General features: G+C 37.6%; 1 pseudogene; it reads left to right on the top strand.

Moving 5' to 3' along the window:
* Positions 1-6,606: 6,606 nt before the first annotated feature.
* LOC110299563 (dynein light chain Tctex-type 3 pseudogene) lies at positions 6,607-6,931 on the top strand (annotated as a pseudogene).
* Positions 6,932-7,188: the final 257 nt, after the last annotated feature.

Raw genomic sequence — 7,188 nt, 5'->3', positions numbered from 1 at the left:
TGGAAGAAAGACAGCATTTTCAACAAATGGTGCTGGCACAACTGGTTGTTAACATGTAGAAGAATGCGAATCGATCCATTCCTATCTCCTTGTACTAAGGTTAAGTCTAAGTGGATCAAGGAACTTCACATAAAACCAGAGACACTAAAACTTATAGAGGAGAAAGTGGGGAAAAGCCTTGAAGATATGGGCACAGGGGAAAAATTCCTGAATAGAACAGTAATGGCTTGTGCTGTAAGATCGAGAATTGACAAGTGGGACCTCATGAAACTACAAAGCTTCTGCAAGGCTAAAGACACCATCAATAAGACAAAAAAACCACCAACAGATTGGGAAAGGATCTTCACCTATCCTAAATCAGATAAGGGACTAATATCCAATATATATAAGGAACTCAAGAAGGTGGACTCCAGAAAGTCAAATAACCCCATTAAAAAATGGGGCTCAGAACTGAACAAAGAATTCTCACCTGAGGAATACCGAATGGCAGAGAAACACCTGAAAAAATGTTCAACATCCCTAATCATCAGGGAAATGCAACTCAAAACAGCCCTGAGATTCCACCTCCCACCAGTCAGAATGGCTAAGATCAAAAATTCAGGTGAGAGCAGATGCTGGCGAGGATGTGGAGAAAGAGGAACACTCCTCCATTGTTGGTGGGATTGCAAGCTTGTACAACCACTCTGGAAATCAGTCTGGCGGTTCCTCAGAAAATTGGACATAGTACTACCGGAGGATCCAGCAATACCTCTCCTGGGCATATATCCAGAAGGTGTCCCAACTGGTAAAAAGGACACATGCTCCACTAAGTTCATAGCAGCCCTATTTATAATAGCCAGAAGCTGGAAAGAACCCAGATGTCCCTCAACAGAGGAATGGATACAGAAATTATGGTACATTTACACAATGGAGTACTACTCAGCTATTAAAAAGAATGAATTTATGAAATTCCTAGCCAAATGGATGGACCTGGAGGGCATCATCTTGAGTGAAGTAACACAATCACAAAAGAACTCACACAATATGTATTCACTGATAAGTGGATATTAGCCCAAAACTTAGGATACCCAAGATATAAGATACAATGTGCTAAACGCATGAAACTCAAGAAGAATGAAGACCAAAGTGTGGACACTGTGCACCTTCTTAGAATTGGGAACAAAACACCCAGGGAAGGAGTTACAGAGACAAAGTTCGTAGCTGTGATGAAAGGATGGACCATTTAGAGACTGCCGTATCCAGGGATCCATCCCATAATCAGCTTCTAAACGCTGACACCATTGCATACACTAGCAAGATTTTGCTGAAAGGACCCAAATATAGCTGTCTCTTGTGAGACGATGCCGGGGCCTAGCAAACACAGGAGTGGATGTTCACAGTCAGCTATTGGATGTATCACAGGGCTCCCAATGGAGAAGCTAGAGAAAGTACCCAAGGAGCTAAAGGGATCTGCAACCCTATTGTTGGAACAACATGATGTACTAACCAGAACCCTGGAGCTCTTGTCTCTAGCTGCATATGTATCGAAAGATGGCCTAGTCGGCCATCCATGGAAAGAGAGGCCCATTGGACTTGCAAACTTTATATGCCCCAATATAGGGGAATGCCAGGGCCAAAAGAATGGGAATGGGTGGGTAAGGAAGTGGGGGGTGCTATGGGAGACTTTTGGGATAGCATTGGAAATGTAATTGAGGAAAATATGTAATAAAAATATTAAAAATCAAAAAAAAGAAGAAAAAAAAAAGAAAATGTATGTCTACACAATGGAATACTGCTCAGTGTTTAAAAACAAAGACATGATGAATTTTACAGGCAAATAAATGGAACTAGAAAGTTATCACCCCGAGTGAGGTAACCCAGACCCCAAAGGACATTCATGGTATATACTCACTTATAAGTGGACACTAGCCATAAAGTACAGGCTAGGCATACTGTAATTCGTAGACTAAGTAAGAAGAGGTATTCAAAGGAGGATGCATGGATCTCACTTAGAAGGGGAAACAAAATAGTTATCAGAGATAGATGGAAGGTGGAAACTTGGTGGGAGAGGAGGTGTGAGAGGGGAACAGGGATGGGGATCAGGTGTGAGGAGAAGAGGTATGGGAGAGGGCTGGGTATCAATTGACATCTTTAAAGGGGGTAAATGTAAAGAACCATTATACAAATGGAGAGTTATTATGTTTATAGATGAAAGGACTCAAAGTAGTAGATTCTAATTTTCCTCAAATTTATTCAACATAATTTCATTGAAAGTTTCAATTGTTTTCTTTCATAAATTAGTAAAGAAATAAAAATGTAGAAATCTTACAATAGTCAGAACAACTTATCAAAAGTTCACAGACCAATGATAAATCTACATTAATAAAGTTAGTGTGTTTATGCTATAGACACAATCAAACAGATCCTTACCAAGAACCCTTATGTACATGTTTGTTATAGCTTGGATCTGAAATGTTCCTCAAGGGCACATGAGTTAAAGGCTTGGTTTTCAAGTTAGTATTATCAGTAGAAAAACTTAATAGGTGGGGCCTTATGACAGATTTTTGGTCACCAAAGGTGTGACTTCAAAATGGGTTGGGGGAACTTGGTCTCTTTCTTTCTCTGTTTTCCAACCAACATAAATTGTATAGCTTTCATTGTGTACACTATAACTTAAAATTCAAACAACCAAAGTTAAACAGATGGATTAGTAAAAAAACTAATATTGAGTTAGTAAACAAACTGTAGTATATTTGTACAAGAAAATATTTGTTAGTAGTGAAATACATTTAAAAAAAAGAAATCAGAGCCTTACCTTGTAGTTCAAGCTGGTTTCAAACTCACTTATTATATAGGTCAGGTTGGCTTAGAACTCGTGACAATCCTCCTGTCTTAGTCTCTTATGGCCTAGATTGCAGGTGTGAGCCACTATGCCTGTCTTTAGCAACAAATATTGATATATTCAACATGGTTGTATTTTAAAATAAGTATCTGTTATTCAGAAATTTAAATTTAAATGTGATTTCATTGACACAAAAATTCTAGAAAATGCAAATTATTCTGTAGTGACTAAAATCAATCAAACCACCCTATTGTAAGGAAACACAATGGGAGAATTATCTAATGATATGAAGAGAATTTTAGGAAATCGACATGTTTGTCATCTTGCTTAAAGTATCTATATATGTTATTAAGTATCTACAGTTGGAAATGTTTATGTAATTTTATACTTGAGAATATATGGTGTTTACTGCATGGTGATATTACACAATAAAGGGAATGACTGCAGATATTTAGAGGCTGATTCAGTAGCTCTATGTAGAAATAATCTTAAAACATAAACATAGAAGATAAAAGTAACTAAATTGTGCAATCAGTACTCAAATTATCTCAGTACAATTCTGCCACTGTACTCTATCTTAATGAGTTCATCTGTTTTTACAAAATTGTAGGCATGCCTATAATATTGCAGTGTTTGGGAAGAAAACTTTATAAATATACATATATGAAGCCTAGCATTAAATCTGTACCTTTGAGGAGTTCTAGAAATCTCCCTTGAGAGTATCTTGAATTTTCTTTGAACAGGACTGGGTAAAATGGCTACCTCTAGGCTCCACAAACATTACTGAAGGTGAGTCACTAGATAAAATTGGGAGATTATTATGAAGAAATAATTATAGAGACCTGGCAATGTTTATCATAGCAGAAAGGAATTTTTTTAACTCTACTTTTCTTTTTTTATTGGATATTTTAAAAAAATTTATTAGGCATTTTCTTCATTTACATTTCAATGCTATCCCAAAAGTCCCCTATACCCTCCCTCCACCCTGCTCCCCTACCCACTTGCTCCTACTTCATGGCCCTGGAGTTTCCCTGTACTGGTAACCCAATCACAAAAGAAGTCACTTGATGTGCACTCACTGATAAGTGGATATTAGCCCACAAACTTGGAATACCCAAGATACAATTTCCAAAACACAAGAAAATCAAGAAGGAAGAGCAATGTGTGGATACTTCATTCCTCCCTAGAATAGGGAATAAAATACCCATGGAAGGAGTTGCAGAGACAAAGTTTGGAGCTAAGACAAAAGGATGGACCATCCAGAGACTGCCCCACCCGGGGTTCCATCCCAAAATCAGCAGAAAGGAATTTTAAAGAGACACGTTTAAAGGGTATTTCAAAAAACAATATGGAGAGATGGTAGAGACTGAGGTAATTTGAAACTGATCAGATATATGGTTTTTTAAGGGTGAAGTTTTTGATGACTTAGTATGGAATGACAGCAACAGTAAGTGGGCAAGGATAATTTCTATGTATTTATATTGCTCTGCAGAAATAAAAGGGAGTATTATCTGCTGAGATAGTGAAGATGCATAGGAGATGAATCAAGTTTAGAATTCTCTCTGTTTAGACAGAAATTTCACCATCTCTAACATTAGTGGTAAAGTTCTTTTGGCTTCTTAAAAGACATATTGTGACAGGTATTTAAAAAATACTGATCAGTTGACCATAATTATTGATCTTTTCAAATTTCCTATTACATTGCCCTACACAAAGTATAAACCATCTGCAGCAAAGCTATCTTATCTTTAACAATGAAGATCTTGATTCCACAAAATCCTCTCATATTAGAGTTTTGATGCAATAAGTTTTTTTTTTTGAATAGTAAAAACACCATTTTTTGGCTTGAGGCCAGAATTATGTGGGCCACTGTACTTATGTGTATGAAATGCAAAATAGTCTCCATAGGGTGGTGTGCATGCATGGTCCACAGATGTGGAGCCCATTGGCATGGGTAAGTAGCTTTCATATTTAAGTGAATGATAGGAAATGAAATTGTGGAGTAAAACTTAAATTTTTTGAACACTCTTTCTATAATATCACCAAAATACCACCTGCCTTTAGGATTAAGATTCAGTAGCCTCTTAAACCCATGAGTCAGTTCCCATCTGCTGGATTGCTTTTGAAAACCCTTCAGAATATAGACAGAACCAAGCACACATCTCACCTTAAGCTATTTGTGCCTCTAAGTTGTATCCTTGTCTACATTCTAGTCCTTGTAGATATGTCTGTTCAGAGCCCCCAGATGCTACCCTAAGATTGTTCTGCATCTTACATTGATTTGCTGGCCAGATGTTTATCAGCAGGCTCAGCATCAAAGAATGAGGATTAGAACTGAGTTCTGATTTCCACAAGTTTAAAGTTCTGGGGACCCACAGAAGCCCTTATAAATTCAGTTGCTAATCCTTGAGAATCTGTACTATGTCTTGGCTGTGTTTATATTCTCTCTCCACATCAAGCCAGCTATTTTGTACATCACTGCCCACACACTTCCTCACATGAGGATCAGACCTGTGGCTCTGATTTCTAAAATACCTTTGTTAACACAGAGAACTAAATTGTGTTTTCTGAGTCTTACTTATAGAATTTATTTTCTTATTATAAAGGCATAGGCCTTCTAGAATGACATGGCTCCCACTGTCTTCCTTCCTTCCTTCCTTCCTTCCTTCCTTCCTTCCTTCCTTCCTTCCTTCCTTCCTTCCTTCCTTCCTTCCTTCCTTCTTTCCTTCCTTCCTTCCTCTCTCTCTCTCTCTCTTTTTCTTTCTTCTTTCTTTCTTTCTTTCTTTCTTTCTTTCTTTCTTTCTTTCTTTCTTTCTTTCTTTCTTTCTTTCTTTCTTTCTTTCCTTCCTTCCTTCCTTCCTTCCTTCCTTCCTTCCTTCCTTCCTTCCTTCCTTCCTTCTCTCTCTCTCTCTCTCTCCCTCTCTCCCTTTCTTTCCTTGCTGTGTAAACATTGCTTCCCAATTTAACTGGTTAATAAAAGTCTAGAGCCTGTGATTAGGCAGTGGATGGAGAAGGGTTCGACTTAAGGATTGAGTGAAGTGGTTGCAGGTAGAGGGAGAGGAAGAAGAAAGGAGATGGAGATGGAGATGGAGGAGGCTGCCATGAGAGGAGAAGGATCATGAGCACCAGTCTAGGAGAAACAGCAAGTAATCAGGGACTTTACAGCTGGGAAATAGGTTAGAATAGCTCCAAATCTGCCCAATGTAGACTTATGGCTTGTAAATAGAATAACCAGATTTGTGTCTTTTATACAGGCTAGCTAAAATTATAAATTCATTTTACACCCAGTCCTACATAAGACCCACAGAACTGTTCAATATGAAACACCTATCACGTTGAATGTTACTACTAGAAAAATAAGTGGTTCTTTTGAAATGAAGAGAAAGTACCTAACCCAATTTATAGGGTATCTTATACTTCTGTAACCTAGCTTCTCCTCCCATTTAACACTCTCATTTTTCCATGTCCTTTATCAACAGACATCTTTAACAAACTGCCATTCTGTTGAAAAGAACATTCCCCACTTCCCTAGCTTCCAGATTGCTTATACTTCTACCATGCCTGATGAGATTAAAAATTGCCTACTGTATCAATGGTACCTTTTTACCTCTTTGCCACAGTTGCAGTTTTACATTGATTTATGTAATTGTTTTATCAACATCTATCTCCTTCTCTAGAACATAATTAGAAGGCCATGTACACTATCATTCATTGGAATACCAGCACAAAGCATATTTCTTGGTGCATGATAAGCTCTTAAAAAAGATTCTGTGGCCAAAGTTACCATGGAGAAGTAATACCAGCCCTGTGATGAGGTTGGCTTCAATGCTGATGAAATACATGATAAAGTTAAAAAGTATGTTGATGAAGTCTTAGGTGAGGGCTATAGTCAGAACAATATCAAGCAGTGGACCACAAACAGAGTGGAGCAATCTTTAAAACAAAAGCCTATTGAACATTGTGACCTATGCCTAGCAGAATGCATGTGCATTTCATACAGCCATCTTATGTTTTGGAGATACTACATCTGATGGAATCTGTACTGTAAGATGGGGGAACTATACCATGAATTGCATCAGTAATGTTTTTGACATTACAATTGTCCTGTAACTAACTAAATATGTTGGGCTAAAGCCATTAATTTAAGTTTGTGAGTCTGTTCTTTCTAAAAGGAGAAATGATTACTTATTAATATGCTAGATGACAAATGGGCAATGTGCCTCAAAACTGATAGTAAGAAACGGTGTGATATAACAAAACTCTTAAAGAAGGTCTTGGCAGATTATCTCGTATTCCGTAGAGCTTCATTTAAATATGTAAGCATCAGTCTAAAGATAAATACAGAAATATCCACTGACAAGCCTTTC

The sequence above is a fragment of the Mus caroli genome, unplaced genomic scaffold (genome assembly GCF_978045245.1).
Source record: "Mus caroli unplaced genomic scaffold, Mus_caroli_1 scaffold_10, whole genome shotgun sequence".
Lineage (NCBI taxonomy): Eukaryota > Metazoa > Chordata > Mammalia > Rodentia > Muridae > Mus > Mus caroli.
Note: the sequence above shows the minus strand (reverse complement) of the source record. Positions and strands in the feature narration are given on the sequence as shown.